At 47.5% G+C, this 20,884-nt stretch overlaps 1 protein-coding gene across 1 annotated transcript in view; it reads left to right on the top strand.

The window, feature by feature from the left end:
• LOC144759902 (uncharacterized) overlaps positions 1–20,884 on the top strand; it is a 197,229-nt gene that overhangs the window by 23,546 nt on the left and 152,799 nt on the right. The window contains exon 2 of the mRNA XM_078646507.1: positions 9,066–9,255. The gene's annotated coding sequence lies outside the window, so the exon portion shown is untranslated. The remainder of the gene's footprint in view (positions 1–9,065; positions 9,256–20,884) is intronic.

Genomic DNA, 20,884 nt, shown 5'->3' with positions numbered 1-20,884 from the left:
CTACATGGCAGCAAAGTACATGACTTTACAGGATTGTATAATTTGATTATGAGGGAGCAGATCCTAAGTAATTGTCAGAACCAGCTCTTACACCAGCACCTGGTGGACTCTGATCTGACCTCTCCCCAAGAATTGGGAAAGAAGGCAGACAAATGGGTCAGAACCAGGATTAGGCCTGAGAATCAGGACAGTAACCAGAAGAAGGAGTCTACCAAGCCTCAAGATAAGGGTGGGGATAAAAATAAAGAAAAGACTTCCCCAGGGCCCCAAAACTCCAAGAATGGGGGTGGTTTCCCAGACACTTCTTCAACTGAGAAAAAGCCTTATTGTTATGCCTGTAAACAGGTTGGGCATTACAAAACAGACAACTGTTGTCCCAAGAATAACAATAAAGAGAATATACCTCCAAAGCCAGCTCCAACACCTCCTGTTACTGTCAGCAGTAATCCCCCAGGAAGTGGGAGCACACCCAGGAATCTGGGTGGGTTTACTTTTGGAGCCCAGGAGGACCCTGGCCTATCCAGGTCCCCATCCCCAAATGATCTTGTTTATGAGACTGGCAGGGGGTTTGCCAACTTCTCTGATTGCCCAAATACTTTGAGCAAATATAGACAAGAACCCAAAATCAATGGTTTGAAAGTTGAAGCTTTTAGAGACACAGGGGCTAGCATCACCATGGTGGCTGACTGTATAGTCCCCTCTAAGCAACTTTTACCAGGTGCCACATACCAGGTAACAAACATTGATGGCGTCAAAACAAATCATCCCATGGCAGTAGTAAGTCTCAGCTGGGGAGGTGTCATTGGCCCAAAGAGAGTGGCAGTGTCATCAAACTTGCCTGTAGACTGCCTACTTGGTAATGATTTGGAGATCTCAGCCTGGGCTGAGGTTGAACAGGAAACCCATTCTAGAATGGTAAATTCCAATGGAAAGGTTAGTGGGGCTGTAATGGCTACAGCCCCAATTCAAGATGTCCTTCCTGAAAAGGTTGGTAGGGCTGAGAAACTCTCTGCCCCCTCTTTAGCAAAAGCTCTTCCTGAACAGAATAGCAAAGCTGTTATGATAACAGCAGAAACCCAAACTGAGTCTCCTCCTGAAAAGGTTGGCGGGGCTGTGATGGCCACAGCCCAAACTCAAACTGATATGTGTGTTGTGAAGCCTGAAATGATGGATAACTCCACACAAACTGAGAGCATGGAGGAGGAAGAGAAATCTCCCCCTCACCAGACTTTAGGACAGGATCAGCCTCCTCAGGGAACTGATCTTACCCCTGAGGAAGGAACTGCCCCAGAGGTGGTTGGGCCTAGCCTGACAGAACCTCTGATGTCAGTGGACCCTTCTCAGGTGGGACCCAGTCTGGAGCAGGTAACCTGCCCCTCTCTCCCTTGCCTTAGCCAGCCCAGGGCTGCAGAGGACAAGAAGGACAGTGAGACCCAGAGGGCCCCCTGTCAAATAAAGCGCCCCCATCAAAAGATTAGGTGCACCAAAACTAGTAGCCCTAGTAAGGTGAAAACTTTAAAAACTCCTGAAGGAGCCCCCTTAAAAACAGTTAGGGACCTCCCACAGATGGATTCTGTTGGGCACAGCCAAACCTGGGACCCAAAGGGCCCAAACCTGAACTGTCCCTCCAGCAAGCCAAACAGAGGGACCCAGCCTCCAGCTTTAGGTAGCCAGAGGTTGACCCTGAGAGCACAGTGCAACTCAGTTAAAGAAAGAAAGGCACGCATGGTGGAAGATAATTGGAGGAAGCTAAGCCCTAAATTAGTAGAGCCTCACTTCAATACTCCATATCCAAACCAGCCTTTAACTTTGCATAAACACACCCAAGGTAGTGATTCCCAATGGTGGAGACCCTCTAATACCCCAAGGGTGAGGGACTGCTTAGTGGACCATGAGACAGGGGGTACCCATGCTAGTGCAGGTACTTCCTTATATGGCCACTCAGGCAATATAGGCTTACCTGGCCAAGGATAGCCTTATCTCCTTTCGTTTGGGGGGGGGGGTTGTGTAGGAAGGTGGCTACCTGACTATGGTTACCCCAGATTTTTTGCCTGTGTTTAGCTGGTTTTTTGACTTAGTTGACCTGGTTCCCTGCTAATCAGGGCCCCAGGCCATCTGCTCTCTCTGTAAAATGGATTCCATGTACCCTAGGTACATACCACAATTGGAAATGGACTCCTTGTCAGCCCCTGTATAATGCACTATAGGTGCCCAGGGCATAGGGGCCACCAAGGCCTACCAGGGGCTGCAGCATATCTTTTACCACCCCTGGCTGGTTCTTAAATTGACACAACTGGCTGATCACTCAGCTGGGGTAAGGTGGTGTAACCACCCCTTACTTAGATATAGTATACCTATATCTAAACCTATATCTGGACACATATAAACCTGTGAGCCACTCCTATGGAAGGCCTCATCAATCCTGGAGGCAGAGTGCGTGGTTTAATGTGAGATGGAGCTCTAGCATGAGCTGAACCTGTCTGCAGCCGTTGGGAACAACTCCCTAAGCTGTTTCAGGATAATGCCATACCATATACTCTTAAGTGCCTTATAATCCTCGTGGTTATATAGCAACTTTGGTTTGGCTTTATCAAAACATGTCGTGTAAGGTGTCATACGATTTGTAATACTATCCCCTCACCATTTCTGGCGACGGGGATAGCATTCCACCCCTCTAGAGGGGTAAGACATGTTACTTTACTTAAATGCGGTTAATTTCTAAAAGGACCTTAGATCCACAAAATGGATGCCTCTGCCACAGACAAGAGTCTGGACCCCTGCAGCTGACCGAAACTCAGCCAAATAGGGCCTGGACAAAGGGTTTCCTGTCGCAGGAGGGTGTCACCACCCTCCAGACAGGAGATAGTGGATTGTAGCAGGGAGGTTTGAAAGAAACCAGACACTGCTTGGGGCGCACAAGGCTGCCCCTTGCATAATCCGGCCAAACCGGTTCTGGGGCACTCCAGCCCTCGTGCCAGGGTGGCCTGGATCAAAGGAAGGGGGTGTATCCACCCACTTCCTGGGTCCCACCCATAGGGGGGGACCTAGCAGGTAATCACGCCCCCCCAGATTCGAATAAGAGTGGGAGCAGTGCCAATGCACTTCAGATTTCCTGACGAAACATAAGAAACGAAACTCTTGACCCTTGGACCTCCTACTCAACGTGGAAGCCCGAAGAATCTCCCTTGTGGTCAAGGAGTGACCACCCTGTGCAAACAGGCACCATCCAGCCCTCAACGTCTACTTTGTTGCAGTTCCCGCCGGAACTCGAGCGACAGAGATCGACGAGATCAAGCTTGCCTGCCTTCCAACAGCCCGATCCACAGTCCCTGCAGAGCTGAGACCCGTGGAGGCGACCGGAAGCGTGGGGCACGCCATCTTGAATTGACCACGAGACGCTGACCGTGCAGCCCACGAGTGACCCTCGAAGCTGTGCACCGGGGTTTGAGAAGCCCCCACCCTGAGCCACTCTTGCAACGAAGTTCAGCCCTCCACACTCGACGAGTGCTGCGTGGGGCCCTTCTGCTCCATTTGGCTCAACGCGTTGGCCCGGTCACTTGCCAGCCGGCTAGAGGTCCCTGTGCCGACGAAACTACAAATACGACTTGTGAATCTGGTTGCTCCAGATCTACACCAGCTCCCCTGAACAGGAGCCCCCACTCTGACCTTCCTGGTTCGAGTGAGAAACAATCTCCCGGTTCCGCGTGGATTGCTTTTGCCAAGTGTTGTTTGCTCCAATCTTGAAGCCGACAGCGCCGACGGCGAGAGCCTGCGTGGGACAGATCGTGACCTGCTCCTGGACGTCCCAGATGCCCCAGAGCCCACGTGACAGCGTAGAGAAGCTCCTCGACGACCACCTGATTGCGCCCGACATTGCCTGGTTCCGTCCTGGTTCCACCCTGGTCACTGCTGAGTGACCCAGACTCTGTCCCCTCTACTTTCAGGTACGCTTCGACTTGAGTCCACCCTTGGACTCTACCGGACACTTCACTTTCACCCCGACTGCAGCCCTTTCAGCTTCAAGCACCAAGAGCCTGCGTGACGAAACCCGACTCAACTTCGACCCTGTGCACCCGCTTCCTGTGGGTGAGGTAACTTTGCTCCGCCGGTGTTCCCACACTGGTACACATCTCTAGGGTCTGTGTCTTAAGTTTTGTTCCTCTAGGTTCAGCGGAAGTGTCCTTAAACTCTAACTTTACAACTTTTACGCACCATTGGTTAACATTGGTGCATGCGTGCGCTTTCCGCACTGCTCCCGAATCCCGAGGGCCGTTCCCGACTTCACCATTGCTTGTCCCGACTGCTCCCAGCGATTCCCTAGGCCCTAGGCCTAACCACTGCTCGAGTGGCATCTCTTATACCACTTGTTTAGTATATGGTTTGAGTGGCCACCCGCCCTCATCCATAATTGTGCAACTTTTTATGTTTAAACTGTGCTTTTGATTTAACGCTTGTGCCCCTTTATTCATAAAGAATACTGGGGGATTGTTTTTAGTAATAAATACATATATTTTTATTATATATACTTGTGTGGTGTCCTTTCATTTGATATTACAGGATTGTATGTGGTAAAACAGCTCGCTTAACACGACCTCTTAAGTTAAGCCTTTAGGCTGCTTAGTCCATGCTACCCCTAGGATAGCTTGTCTAATAAGGTTGACTTACAACCAGACACCATAAGGGATTGTTTGGTCTGATAATCGGTGGTTCCAGAATTGGAAACATCACCTATCAGGCCAACTTCTCACACAGGCAGTCTTTGAGTCTTTGAGCATTGGTTTGGAGGCGAATTATTCTGTGAGTTTGATTTTTTCCTCCTGTTCACCTCTTGCTTAAGATCCATAACTAAGGTGTTCATTATTTCCGGAAGTTTTTCCAGGGATTGCAGTATCGGGGAGCATCCGCAGTCCATAGTTTTCATCGTTATTTCTGTGTCCGCCTGCGCTCTGCGTATTAAGGAATTTAGGTGTTCCAATTTTAAGTCCACTCCAGAGATAGAGCTTGCTATTGACTGCAAGATATTTACTTGGATGTCTAATTTGTCTGCATGCATTAGTGCCGCATTTCCCATTGATATCAAGGCCTCGTTAATTACCGCAAGGTAGTTTTCTATCCTTTGTGAGGCCAGAGTGGATTCCCAGCCTGGCAAATGGGCATTCAAGGTTGTTATGCTTTCCTCCGACCCGGGAACCGAGTGTTTGTTTCCTTGGGGTCTCGCCTCTGCGTCTTCTACCCCCAGGTTGATGGGCGTCTGCGGGGTTGTTGAGGTTATAGGATTACCCGGGTAAGCCCCAGTAGTTTTGGAGTGGGCAGGGGTTTCTATTTTAGTGTTGAGTTGTTTATTTAGTTCTCTACCCCCAGGGGCAGTAGTGTTTAATTGTTTTTCTGATGGTACGTCAGGTGAGCTTTCAAGTACCAGAGTGTGAGCTCCTATGTCATTAGCTCCAATTGGGTTGTGCTCCTTTGCGGATTCTTCAAATTGTTTCATATTGCCTTTAATAATCAGGATGTTTGGGAAAAGATGGGCTACTGGTACAGAGTTGTGGTTGTGTGAGGTCTTTTCGGCACTGTCTGCAGTTTTGGTGACGTTGTTGACGTTAGAACAGTGAATGGCCGGCTTGGAGACTGCAGGGGATGTGTCGATTGATTCTCCATAAGCTGGAAGGTTGCTTTGGTTCGGTTGTTGTTGCAAGTATTTCCTAATATCATTGTCTCCATTGGTGCTTTTACTATTGCAAGAGATGAGGCTGTCATCGTTTGCATTTGGCTTTTTCTTGTTGCCAGCTCTGGTGTCCGTGTCGTTGTTGTATCGTGGTGTTCCTAAAGTACCAGTGACCCCATTTATACTTGTGTGTCCAGTAACTGATGAAGAGTTAGCTCTTTCTACTGTAGACCTGTCATATGGAGTCGAGTCATGTCTTATGCTGTCTACGGAGTACAACATCTTGGCCTTTTGGCGTCTCGCTGCTTTGTGGGGACGGTAGTTAGAGAGAGGTTGTGTCAGACCGGCGTTCCTTGTCCGCATAATGGGTCTACGCCAGTTGGTACTTGGTGCTGTCTTAGCTCTATTACGCCGTCTGATGTTTAATGCTGTGGCAGTGATGGATGCCGCTCTTATTCCTGCGCTGCACTACTCAAATCAAAGCTGTGTGGGTCGCTGGATGGGATGTTGATATGGATATGGGTGAGGCTGTAAGGCTGTGGGGCTGTGAGCGGAGCACACGGGGGAATCCTGCCGGCGGAGGTGGACCTAGTCACGTCTGCCCAGGTCTTGCCCCCCGGCTCTTACTTAGCGACCGCCTCTATCGGCAGTCGCGCTCACGTCCGTCGTTGCCGCCTGCCCTCACCTCCTTGCTGTTACTGAAGTTAATGGAAAGAGAGGTGGTATGGGCCTTCTATCATGTGTCATTGTGTGGGGCAAAGCGGCTGGGGCAGAGGGAGAATCAGGGGCAGAGGATTAACAGTCTAACAGTTTGCGGCAGCACTGTTCTACCGCCTTCTGCCTTCTGTCTGAGCTCAATTGTGGTCTGTTGTCATGGTGTGCTTTTCCACCTGCCGTTTCCGCTCGAGCCTCCTGCCCGCTTTTAGCCCGCACCCGCTTGCACCGTCTGGGGACGACCGGAGCCCCTAGTGTAATTTCGCGGCCGTTATTTGACTGGTTTTGGTGGTTCTCGGAGGTCCGGCGGCGCAGTCTGGGGGCCCGGGTTTTCCCGAGTTCTCTCCGCTGCTGACGGCACCTGCACTGACGGCGCCCGTGCCGAGCAGCTCTAATACGGCTCTGCGGCTCCGATTGCCGCTGCCGCTGCCTCTTGCCGCTTCCTGCTCGCCGCTCGCCTCCTCGCTCGCCTCCTCGCTCGCCTCCTCGCTCCTTGCAGCTCGTTCTCTCGCGTCTCGTATCTCACGTGATGTGGGCGGAGAGAGTGATGAAACTCACTTATTTCACTGTAATTGCCACCAGCTGCCGGAGAATGTGAGGGTTAAGACTAGGCAGACCACGCATGCACAAGAGAATGTGAGGGTTAAGGCTGGGCATACCAAGCATGCACAAGAGACTGTGAGGGTTAAGGCTGGGCATACCAAGCATGCACAAGAGACTGTGCGGGTTAAGTCTGGGCACAACAAGCATGCACAAGAAAATGTGGAGATTGAGGCTGGGCAGACCACGCATGTACAAGAGAATGTGAGTTTTAAGGCTGGGCAGACCACGCATGCACAAGAGAATGTGAGGTTTAAGGCTGGGTATACCAAGCATGCACGAGAGAATGTGAGGATTGAAGCTGGGCAGACTAGGCATGCATAAGAGAATGTGAGGGTTGATTCTGAGCAGACCGTGCATGCACAAGAGAATGGGAGGGTTAAGGCTGGGCAGGCCATGCATGCAAACTACGGAGCAGATTTATTATTTTTTAGTGCACCGCAGTGCAGCAGTTAGGTTCAGCGCTGTGATGTGCGAGGAGAAGAAAGGAGCGCTGAGCCAGATTTATGAAATACAGCACGCTGCTGCTCACTACCCCTGCACAAGTACACAGTACCTAGTGCCACACAAAACCAGTTTACCCCAAAAGCAGTTTACCCCATTACAATGCGTCCCCGTCTTCGAACAATGACGAACCCGTGGCTACCTCCCACACTGGGGGCGGTGAGCCAGCTGGAGTGTCTCCGGGTCAGAAGAGGCTGCTACAAGCAAGGGGTGTGCAGACTTTTCTGTTTGTCAGCTTTCTTATCTTTTGGCGCCAAACACATAGCCCCATAAAGATAAGAAAGCTTGTACTTCAGCTGGAAACAGGATGAGCCCGTCCAAGTGGGCCGTCTGAAAAACAGAAAAGTCTATGTAACAAAGTGCTCTTTCCCAATGGCTGGCCACCGTTTAGCATAAACGGTGACGCGAGCCAATGGGAAAGAGAGTCGGGGCTTAAAACCTGATACTCAAAGCCCCTCTAAATCATTAGATCTCGCCAGCGAGACTGCGCATGCACAGCCTACGCAGGCTCGACCTAAAAAGGTATGACAAATGTACTTTAGTAAAGGAATGTGGTGAGATGCACTACAATGTGTTACACTAACCCCTGATACGTGGCACTTGGCACGGCTGATACTTGAAAATGCCTCCTCCCTGGCGGAACATCATGAAAACTCTTGCACCTAAATTCAAAACGAAAGTGAAAAACAGAATCAACAAAGAACATCTTTCACCTACTTTAAATACAGAAAGGCAGACGCTCTGATCTACAGAAGATAAGTGGAAGAAGTCATCAGCACCCACTCCCTATAACGTACAACAGCCTAAGAAAAAGAAACTCCAGTAACATTAAATACAGAAGCTGTTTCCCTTAAGATTAAATAAAAGCACCTAAGAATGAAATAATTCAGCACACTCCTCTTTTCCTCAAGCATGTCCCTAAATTGCAGATTTGTAAAGTGTGACTTATCACCCCTAAGGGTATCCAGGTGCTGGGGCCGTCGGGGAGATGACGTGAGCTGTTGCCCAGAGTCACATGATGCTGATCTGCGGCCAGTGCTGGGACTCGAGCAGTGAGCCCTGTGCGCCGGAGTCAACTGCTCTGGCCGCTGCGCCACACCTGTCCCCAGAGCCCTGAGCTCCAGAGTCAGCTGCTCTGGCCTGTGCGCCACACCTGTCCCCGGAGCCCTGTGCTCCGGAGTCAGCTGCTCTGGCGGCTGTGCCACACCTGCCCCCGGAGCCCTGTGCTCTGGAGTCCGCTGCTCTGGCTGCTGCGCCACACCTTCCCCTAAAGAAGAAAACTACCAGCCTGATACTGAATGCTAAGGCTAACTTCGGAAACTGACAGGTTTATTGAGTGGGATGGAAAGTTAGATCCCTTTCTTACAATTTTGGCTGTCACTCCTTATATTTACATTTATAAATGGAACTTACACTCTTTAGTTTCTCTTGTTCTTTTTCTTGTCTTTGGTGAAATGTTTAAACATTTAATACAAAGATACATTTAAAAAGGTTTGCTTTTGAGTCAGTGAAGGCTGGGCCTGGCAGGACTCACTGCTGGTGCTGACTTTGCCACAACTGACCCGGAGCCTATTCACTCTCACAGGAAGAGAAGAGCTCCGCAGCCTCCGCTGCTTGTGCTGACTCTGCCACCAATGACCCAGAGGACTCCATTCTACATACAGCCCTGAGAAGAGCTTATTGGCATCTGCTGCTGTCGCTGCCGCCGGTGACTCGGAAGTGAACGCGTTTACATTCACCTACACTGAGTTTGGAGCTTCGAGGGAAGAGAGAGGGTGAGTCTGAGGAGGACCCAGAGAGGAGGGGGTGGTCAGGGGGTAGGGGGGAGAGAGAGGTGGGGGGGGGAGAGAGGGGGCTGGGGCGGGAGAGGGGGGAGAGGAGGGGTAGAGAGGAGGGGGAGGGGGGCTGGGGCAGAGAGTAGTGGGGCTGGGGCACATATGAGGAGGCAGGGGGGGATGGGGGCTGGGGCGGAGAGGAGGGGGGATGGATGCTGGGGCAGAGGGGGGGGGAGGAGGGGCTGGGGCAGAGGGGGAGGGGAGGAGGACTGGGGGAGGGGAGGGGGCTGCTATGTTTAGTGGACTAGTGCATAATATTGCAATAGAAAGACATTTGCATATAACACTTGAAATTGTAGCTTTAGTTGCTGAAAATGTGTTACCATAAATATAGCCCCTTTCACCATTGCATTCCTGCTACAGCAACGAAAAATCAAAGCACTGCTCGGAGGATTTTCACAGTCCCATCTAATAACTCCCCTTTATTTCTCTTCCCCTGCCTTGTCCGTCTTCACTTCTATATATGTATAAACCTCCCCAGATAGGCAGGCACCTGTGACCCTCCTGAAGATAATGGGACCGATCAGGATACAGGATATGCACTGAGACTGAAAGAGAAGAGTAGAGCGAGAGACATGAGGTGGAAGGGAGAGACGGAAATGATGTAGAAAGATATGTGAGGTAATGAGGAAAAGAATATAGATAAATGTGAGGTAGCTGGATGGAAAGATGAAGAGTGGTAGAGGAAGATGTTAAGGAGAGGTAGAGAAACAGCTAGAGTTTATGGAGAAGGTAATGTAGAGAGGCAGAAGAGGACAGTTTTCCAAGGGGGGAGGTGAAGAGAGAGAGAGGTAATGTATATAAATGGTGAATTAGAGAGAGGTGAAAGCAGCAAGAAGTGGACAATGCACGATAGAGTGTGCAAAGTGAGAAGAGGTAGAGCACAACATTTCAGGTAACGAGAGTGGAGAGGGGTGAAGTGTAGAAAGAGGAATTTGAAAACAGATGAACTAGAGAAAGAGAGGTGATGTTATTATGGACATATCGAGTTTTGGGAACATTAAAGAGGAAGAGACAGTTAGGTAGAGCGATCCGGACAGATAAAGTTTGAGAGAGATAGTTGAGATGGAGGGGGTAAGGTGAAATGGAGAAGGAGGTCCAGAGAATGATGTGTGTTTTAGTGAAAGAGTGAGTGAGACAGAAAGAAAGAGAGAATAGTTAATGGTTGAGGTAGAGCAATTGAGGTAACCAGAAACAAGTAATATATTTAGAGAGGTGAAGCAAAGGGAACAGAGGTAGAGGGTGAGAAAGGGAAATGGAGAGATTAGGCAGTAAACTAATAATGAGTTAAATCTAAAATGTATGTAGTGAGAGAGGGGTTGGTGGGGCAGAGAGAGGTGAGGTAGAGAGAAATGAGCTTCAAAGGAGAAGAGAATGGTGAGGCTCAGAAAGGTATGAATGAGAAGGTGAGAGGGTTTAGGTAAACAGACGTGAGAGAGGATGGAGGTGAGGTAAAGCTACAGATGAGTTTGTGTGAGAAGTGAAATGGAAGGAGGAGAGATACAGGGATGTTATAGAGAAACAAAATAAGTGTGGTACAGAGATAGGGATGAGGTCAGATAGGATGAGGTAGAGAGAGTTGTGTAAGAGAGCAGGGTTAAGAGTGACAGATTTAGATGTAGGTACAGAGACTGAAGAGAGGCAAGGGTGTGAGAGAGCAATATAGAAAGATGGAACAGAGTGAGGTATATTGAATGAGAGGTGAGGTAGATGAATCTGAGGTAAAGACATCAGAGGTAAAAGAGGGTGGAGGTACATAGAGAAGTAGAGATAGGTTAAGCGGGGCAGTGAGGTGAAGTACGGAGAGAGTGATGAAACTCACTTATTTCACTGTAATTGCCACCAGCTGCCGGAGAATGTGAGGGTTAAGACTAGGCAGACCAAGCATGCACAAGAGACTGTGAGGGTTAAGTCTGGGCACAACAAGCATGCACATGAAAATGTGGAGGTTGAGGCTGGGCAGACCACGCATGCACAAGAGAATGTGAGGTTTAAGGCTGGGCATACCAAGCATGCACGAGAGAATGTGAGGGTTAAGGCTGGGCATACCATGCATGCACAAGAGAATGTGAGGGTTGAGGCTGGGCAGACCACACATGCACGAGAGAATGTGAGGGTTGAAGCTGGGCAGACTAAGCATGCATAAGAGAATGTGAGGGTTGAGGCTGGGCAGACCACCCATGCACAAGAGAATGTGAGGTTTAAGGCTGGGCATACCAAGCATGCACGAGAGAAGGTGAGGGTTAAGGCTGGGCATACCAAGCATGCACAAGAGAATGTGAGGGTTGAATCTGGGCAGACTAAGCATGCATAAGAGAATGTGAGGGTTGAGGCTGGGCAGACCACGCATGCACAAGAGAATGTGAGGGTTGAGGCTGGGCAGACCACACATGCACGAGAGAATGTGAGGGTTGAAGCTGGGCAGACTAAGCATGCATAAGAGAATGTGAGGGTTGAGGCTGGGCAGACCACGCATGCACAAGAGAATGTGAGGGTTAAGGATGGGCAGACCATGCATGCAAACTACGGAGCAGATTTATTATTTTTTAGTGCAACTCAGTGCAGCAGTTAGGTTCAGCGCTGTGATGTGCGAGGAGGAGAAAGGAGCGCTGAGCCAGATTTATGAAATACAGCATGCTGCTGCTCACTACCCCTGCACTAGTACACAGTCTAGTGGAGAAGTGTGGCTCAGGGGTTAGAGGCGGCAGACCCAGAAGCTGAGATCGGTCCTGGACCAGGGTTCAATTCCCCGCCTCGGCGGGTCTTGGGCTAAAAAATTCCACGGACTCGATAATTCTCGCCCCGGTGCCTCCTCGACTCACGGGTTCACACTCTGCGACTCTGGGCAATAGCTTGCTTAATCTCCACAACGGCCCCTCGCGGCGGGATGCCTGACTTTCACCTTGTGGATACCCTGCTATCTCACAGGGGAATACCAGGACGGGTTCCCTAAGCAAGCGCCGGGAAACCCACTGCAGGTAGCTGTGCGCTATATAAGCTCAACTACATTTACATTTACCTAGTGCTACACAACACCTTTACACCATAGGGCAGAGGAGTGTGTGCTGTCTTAGCAGAGGATTCGTACTGGAAACACACCATTCCAGTATAAAATCCTATACATAGAGTAATCCTTAAACACTACAGAGTTTGTGTTTGTGCTGTAAAGTGCTACACAGGTTGTGTTTGTGCTGTGAAGAGCAGGGCAGGTTGTGTTTGTGCTGTGGTGTGCTGCTCGCATGCAATGTGTGGAGTGTTTGAAGAAGTTACAGTTTCTCTGTGTTATCACCTGCTTCAATGGCTTTTTGAACATACAATTAACAGATCCTCAGTACTCTCACAATGCGATATTGAACCCTTGTACATTTTTCCATATTTCCGCGCGTCGCTAATATATGAAGTATTGTGTTGTGGTATATAAATAAATAATACCGGATCTATTTTTGACTGGATATAGTAATAACAGATAGCTCAATAAATAAGAGTCAAGATTCGAGGTAGTAGGAGTTTGCAGGTTTTAATACAGCATAAAGGACAGGAACAGGACAACCTGCACAGGACTAGGATGGCAGCGCTGCCGGGGGCAGGATCGGAATCGGCGTAACATTTAATAACAGTGCACAAGTATATATACTAAAACAATTGCATTACAGTACATACAATAGGCGGAGCAGTGGGTGTGGTCAATAGCAGTCGCGAAAGATAAGGGTGAAAGTAGGTGTAACAAGAGGCGTGAACATAGACAAGTGATGTAAACATAACAGAATATGTCATAAAATGGGGCGGAAACATGGAGGGGGCTACCTAAGGAGCTGGAACCTCTAACCTAGTGGTGCGCGCAAACTGACAATGACGTGTTACTAGGAGAAGCTGGGGGCTATGACTTCTGCGCTAGGAGCAGAGACTGAAGTCTGGAGAGTCAGGGCGACATGTACCTAAACACTATCTAGTATCTGATGTTTAGAGAACATGTTGATAGAATCCAAAAGTTATCAGGGCAAAGGCTAACAGACACTAAGACTGGTGCATGCATTATTCTACATGTAGTGCGTGTTGAGGAATATTAAATGACCATAAATACAGTATTTCTCTTACATGGAGACGTAAAGGCTAGACGATGACTGAAACTATTGATGCGATTCAGTAGCTTAGGAATGCAGAGAAGGAGAGCTGGACTGATAACTAGAATCATAACATACTCTTGGCAGACTGGCAGGCAGAGCCAGGCCGAGCCGGGCACTGTGAGACAGGAAGTAAGTGAAGGGTCAGGGATACAGGTGGGGGCTGTATCGCTCCTCAGCGAGGGCTCAGGAGATAGGAGCTGAATCTGGTGTCCGGGCCCTTTTGAGGCCTAGAAACGGGGACTTTACAATGAAATAACGTGCACACTGAGAAAACGTGGCAACGTAACTTTACATAGGCCTAATACTCGTAGCTTTCACGAGAACTGGAAACTGGCATACTAGAGATGGACACAACTGTAATTGCGTCTTTAATCGATCACGGAGAATACATATGCATATTAATCATGCACATACAACATAGGATGGGGAACACGTAGGGACACAGAACATGGCAAAATTTACTTTTCCACATTCCCTCCTTGTCACTACGTTTCCATCAGGAAACATCAATATTCATGATACCATCTATCATCTCATAAAGTATCATTTGCTCGTCTCGAATTGTCTTGGAACGGGATTTAGGACGGGACTTGGGACTAGGAATACAAGAGGTAGCACAAATGCCGCAAATCGCAGGGCCACATTGTATACAGAGGCAGCAACTGAATGTGATGGCTACTGCAATACCTAGAAAGGACAACACTTTCCATCCCCAGGCAGAAATTACACTCCAGAACCAACCGGACCATGTCCAGGTGCCTGGATTTTGGTGTAACAGATGGGCAATTTTATGCAGTCTGGTTATAGCTGAATAAACGGACGGCGCGTTATTAGGAATGAAAATGCAGCAACTAGATCCGATGACTCTACATGCCCCGCCCCTATCGGCCAGTATGACGTCAAGGACGAGACGATTCTGGAGCACGACAATTCTCATAAAAGATTGCTCTTCGGTTAAGTTACCTAGAGCAGAGGTAGTCTCAATCACTACTGCTTCAAGTGTTCTGGTCAATCTACGTATCAATTTACTATTCACGACAGTACCTAAGTAGGGAAAGACACCTTTATTGATATCTATGTATTGTTCTAGAGCAGTTTCAGTATAATCGACAATCGGGAGGTCTCTCTTGTGTCTAGTATGTACTAGGTGGGAGTTCCTATGATAGTCAGGTGGGGCTAGGAAAACTGGTGGCAGTAGGAAGGCAATGTAACAAGTTCCCTCCCAATCGAGGGGCAGACGAACATATGCGGTCTGACCACAAACAAAATAAGAATGACGTGAAGCTTTGAAAATAGATTTCCCACTGTCACTATACTTGACAATAGTAGTACAATCACTATGTCCTACATGTACGGAACCATTATTTCTGACACATAATTCGCCTTTGACTGGTAGTACTGACATAGCAGGTAAGTCTGGAGTAGAATCAGACTGAACATTCAGGACCATAAAATTCGAAGAATAATTACCCAAATTATAAACTTCATTTTCTAGATCTAACCCTGTTCTGTGGGGAAGACCTTGCTTGTCTGGAAAACATGTACTGTTCAGGAAGGACATATCAGTTGAGGATGACGTTAACGTGGACCATGCTCCACACGAACCAGTATGTGAAAATGGATAAGGAAAGAGTGGCAGAACTCCCTTCGGTGTCTGGAAAGGGGGGAGTCGACCACACACCCAACAATTAGTGGCATTGCTGGTCTGGTGTGAATAATGTAACATGCGGATAAAGGAATTATTTCGCATAGCAAGACGATAAGATAGTTCATGAGGAGGCAGATCACTAAACGTATGCTCTACTGTAGTATTAGAAGACTTATTTACATGAGAAATTGGAAAACATAAATGCAATGCATAACTCGTGCAGGTAATCATAAGGCTGAGATATAGCAGGAAACATAAAATAATAATGCAACTTTTAGAGTTCTCACTAACTCTCTCTCTATGGGGGTCTATTTTATACATGTCAGAAACCGGTCTAACCGTTTCACCTAGGGGAGGACTTAGACAATCAAACTGGCTGACTTATTTTACTAGACCTTAATTTCAACTTATACTCCTGCTGCGGAGTTTTCTCTAACAGGGAGGGCTTTGAATCAGTGTCTTTTGCGGGACAGTCCTTGAGAATAGTACTTTGGCAGTCTTTAAAATCCTCGGAAATGTTCTTGGAAACAGTCTTTAGTCCATAAAACTTCTTTACATGCGACAAATGCACCCAGCCCTTCCTGCCTTCCAGCTTGACGGCAGTACGGGTGGCCAGGAGGACTTGCTTGGGCTCCTTCCAGCGGGGCTCCAGCGGACTTGAACGGTCAAAGTTCCTTACGAGAACCAGACTTCCGGGAACGATTTCATGCGGTGCCACCTCGGTATTGTCTGGAAATGCGGCGGCAACCTGTGAACGACAAGAGTGTAGGGCAGACATCAAGGAAGCTAGGTAATCTGTCAGCATATTACTTGAAACATCTGTAATACTTCGGGGTCTAGGTGTACCCCACATATTCGGGGGGCGGCCAAAAACGACCTCGTACGGGGACAGACCTGATCTGGAATGTGCGACCATGCGCATATAAAACAGAGCGACTGGCAGAGCTACTAGCCAGTCCACACCTTTCTCTTTACAGACTTTAGCAATACGTATTTTCAAGGTTTGATTATGTCTCTCTACGAGACCGGCTGCTTCAGGATGGCGTACACAATGGAACTTCCACTGGTATCCTAACAACAGGGAAACGTGTTTCATCAGTTCAGATGAGAATGGCTGGCCGTTATCAGAATATACGACCCTAGGGAGTCCATAGCGGGGGAAGAATTCACGAACCAACTGCTTGGCAGTGGTCGCGGCTGTGTAATCTGGGACTGGATATGCTTCTGTCCACCTGGACAAAGCGCATACAACTACAAGGACATACTTGAAACCTCGACATCGCTCCATCTGAATATAATCCATCTGGAGGACTTCAAAAGGGTGGTCAGGGGGCTGGAATCCACCTTGTTCCACCGGGACACTTTTACCTGGATTAAACTGGCAACATATCATACAGGTACGGACTTTCTGCTTGGCTGCAGCTCGTAAATGCTTGTTAAACCAAATGTTCTGGATACTGTCTAACATGACTTTTTCTCCTAAGTGTGCTGGACTATGTGCGGTATTGATAATGACTTGAACCATAGAGTCGGGGAGAAACCATGTGGCTTTCCCCTTCGTTACCCATCCCTGATCTGTCTGGACCCCTCCTTGTTCGGACCATTTCTTGATTTCATCGGGAGTAGCATGTAACTGGATATCTATGACATCTTGAGTGGGGTCCTTAACTGTCATACTAGTAGTCGGATCTGGAGTATGTGTCGGTGTCGGATTAACTGACATGTCTGGAGTCTGTGCTGTAAGCTTGGCTGTTCGATCTGCTAGATCATTACCTTGAGAAATAATGTCTGTAACTTTCGTGTGTGCTTTGCATTTCATGATGGCAATGGATGTCGGTAAATGTATGGCATCTAACAGAGCTTGAATAAGGAGACCATGCTGAATCTTGGTTCCATGAGAAGTCATGAAACCTCTCTCCTGCCAGAGCACTCCAAAGTCGTGTACGACTCCAAATGCGTAGCGTGAATCTGTGTAAACATTGACTTTCAGGTTCTTGGCGTGTATGCAGGCTTGTGTCAGAGCAACTAGCTCTGCTGCTTGAGCAGACAGGGTGTCAATACGGTGCGTTTCTATAACTTCAGTGTCAGTAGTCACTGCATACGCGGCTACTAGTTCTCCTGTACTTGTTCTCATACATGAACCATCCACATAAAGTGTCAGGTCAGGATCTGGTAATGGAATATCTGTCAGATCTTGTCTGGGCTTAGTCATAGTGTTAACTACCTCCACACAGTCGTGTGTGGCAGGATTCGAATTAACTGACGGTAACAGTGTAGCGGGATTTAGAACGTTGCAGCGTCTGATTTCTATGTGTGGCTGGAACAGTGTCAGTTCATAACCTGTTAAACGTGCAACTGTCAAGTGCTGAGTCTGTGTTCGGTTTAAAAGAACTTCCACGGAATGTGGAACTTGTACTGTCAAGGAGTGTCCTAATACTATGGAATCACTTTGTCTGATAGCTAGTGCTGTGGCTGCAACTGACTTGAGGCACACAGGCAGAGCCTGGGCTACTGGATCTAATGTGCTCGAAAAATAAGCACAAGGCTTGTATTGTCCTGCTTGATCTTGTGTAAGAACAGATAATGCTGTACCATCACGTTCTGTAACAAAAAGTGTAAAAGGCTTACTGTAGTTTGGTGTAGCTAGAACAGGAGCTTGACATAGAGCTTTCTTTAACTCATTGAAACTAAGTGTATGTTCAGATGTCCAAGGGAGGACAGTCGATACGGCTGCCTCCTGTGTCGTTAACTGTATCAGTGGCTTGGCTAGAAATGCATACTGAGGAATCCATTGTCTGCAATAAGAAGTAAGGCCGATAAAAGCACGTACCTCCTTCTGTGTCTTGGGCTGAGGAAGACTCGCTATTAACTGGATACGATCGGGTGTCAACTGCCTACCCCACTTGGACAGTAAGTGGCCCAAGTAGATCACTTGCTGGACACAGAATTGAAGCTTTGAAGGGGATACCTTGTGCCCCATCTCGGCAAGGAAATACAAGACTGTAAGTGATGCTCGCTCGCAAGCACGTTCAGAACGGGCTGTGATCAGTAGATCATCGACATACTGTAGCAGGGCAGTGTCAGTTGGCATGTGAATGTTGTCTAGTTGTCTCTTAAGTGCTTGACTGTAAATGCTAGGACTTTCTGTGAAACCTTGAGGAGCTCGTGTGAATTTATAGCTCCTTCCATTTAAACAGAAACCAAAAAGGTACTGGCTGTCCGGATGAATGGGGACACTGAAAAACGCGTTCTTGAGGTCAATTACGGTAAAGAATATTGCCTCAGAATCAATGGCTGTCAACAGGGATGAAATATCTGGAACAACTGGGTACTGGGGAATAATACATTTATTGAGTTCTCGAAGGTCAATCACTAATCGATATACTGGGGGTGCATTTGGATCAGTACGTTTCATGACTGGAATGATCGGAGAATTACATACATTGGAGTCAGTTTCTACAACTACTCCTTGAGCCATGAGCTCGTCAATTATTTTAGATAAGGCTGCTACAGCCTCAGGTGGTAATCTGTACTGTCTGATTCGTGGTAACACTACACCGTGTTTGAGAGTCACACGATGGGGTGTGATTTGCATGTAACCTACATCAGTTGGACCTTGCGCCCATAGATGCTGCGGGACATTAGACAATCTCGGATCAAAATCTCGTAATACATAGTGACCCTTGAAGTCACGTAAAAACAAACGTATTCCCTCTGGGGAACAGCAAATAACTGCACCTAGTTCTTTCAGTGTCTTAATGCCTAACAGATTTTCCGGACATGATTTTGTAAGTAATAGATCAGTAGTGCGGGACAATGGACCTATTTCTAGAATAACTGGCTTTGAAATCTCGTTCACAATAGGCTTTCCTGAAAATCCAAGGGAAACATTTCTAGAGCCTGAGAGCGGAGCCCCTGGAACCTCGTCGTGACTTATGGTAGTCCTACTTGCCCCTGTATCAATCAGAAACTTTCTGTCTTTTCCTAATATTTGACTATGAATATAGGGACCTTCTTGATCTACAGGAATCTCGATGAGAGGCAAGCCTACCTCCCTCTCTAGGCTGTTTCATGAGTATTGTTGGTACTCTGGATACTCTGTCTGAGCATACTGATACATCTGCTGTGTAACATGCTGTGTTGCAGCGATAGGCTGCGGTGCTGGTACTGTCTGTTGTGCATTCTGTGGCTGAGAAGTCTGTGAAACTTGTTCTTGTCTAGGCGGACGTGGTCTTTCTTTAGTCTTACCAGTGGCTATATTATGTTTCAGAACTGCACACTCGTTTATAAAATGACCTGGCTGTTTACAATAATTGCATGTCCCTTTAACGGGAGCTGCAGGATGACTGACTTGATTCGGACCCCTCTTCTGACTGTCTTGAGGAACAGATTGTGCAACTAGTACTTTCATTTTCGTGTCTTTCATACGTCTTCTCTCGTGTTCTTGCTCTTCTCTTATTCTATTCTGGTGATACTGGAGCATCTGTAACATCTGGGACGGGGTACTAGCTTGCCATGTACTTTCGACTTTCAAAACTCGATTCTTAACTTGTGGACTTGAATTCTCGACTAGTTTAGTAACAAAAAGATGAGGGTATGACTCGCTACTCGTCTTCAATCCACTGTTTATAATGAAACATTTTTCAAATCTAGAATAAAAATCACTAGTGTCTTCATCTTGTTTCTGTTTACAGGCTGAGATTGCATCCCAGTCTTCCTTTTTAGTGGCTAACAATCTGGGCAAAACTTGTATCAACAGTTCTGGTAATTCTTTACATTTCTCTCCAAGACCGGTACCTGGTACTCGTATCTTATCTTCAGCTTCTAGAACTGCCCAATCGATCTTTTTCTCTCCCACCTCCCATTCTTTTTCCTTGAGTTTTTCGTATACCCCTGCGGGCAACAGGACCTTTAGCATTTTAATAATATCTGGATACGTATATTCTCCCATACGGAGCATGTCCTTTAACTCTCGGTGGAACCCTGCTGGATCTTTGTCGTGACAGGGGATTCATTTCTTCATCTCTAAGAGTTCCATCTTTGTAATCGGGGTATAAATAAATACTCGTTGCATTTCACCATCTGCTGTCCTGACTGGGTGTACTTCTCGTAACGGATTCTGTCTATCTATGTAAAACGGTTTACTTTCTGGAGGTGAGACGTGAACAAAATGCGGGTTCAAAAACATACTATATTTATGACGCTGTTCTAGAATGACACTAATTAAATCGGTACCTAAACCTTTCCATCTATACTGGAGTAACTCGTTCAGGACATCATGTAACGGACCTGGATCAGAATGTTGACCCTCATACAATGTGATGAGGTGCTGAATCATATACATACCCACCAGTCGCTGCTCGGCTGGGGGCAGTTTCAGAAACATTTGTGCCACTATTTCGTCTGGAAAGGTGGTAGAATCAGTAACCCATCGGACTGCTGATCGGACTAGTTCTTGTTTATGCATAGTACTTAACTCACTATAACCGATTCGTGATTTCAGAATGTGATCGGTAGCTTGAAACACTTGTTCTAGAGAGCCTTGTTCTGGTGCTGGATGATGAAAGACTTTCTTGTGTTCTAGGCGTAAATGTCGGCCTGGAAATCTAGATTTACCTACATACGCTATTCTGGCGGGATTCTCGTCCTCTACCTCTTCGGTAGGAGAGTCATTCTCTTTCTCACTTACTTGTGCTGTTTTACGTTGTTCGTGTAACCTTATTATTTCCTTACGAATTTTCTTGTACATACTCTCTATACTACTGATGGTTCTGTGCTTACCCTCGGCTATATTATC

Source organism: Lissotriton helveticus, chromosome 1_1, assembly GCF_964261635.1.
Source record: "Lissotriton helveticus chromosome 1_1, aLisHel1.1, whole genome shotgun sequence".
In the NCBI taxonomy this organism is placed as follows: Eukaryota; Metazoa; Chordata; class Amphibia; order Caudata; family Salamandridae; genus Lissotriton; species Lissotriton helveticus.
Note: the sequence above shows the minus strand (reverse complement) of the source record. Positions and strands in the feature narration are given on the sequence as shown.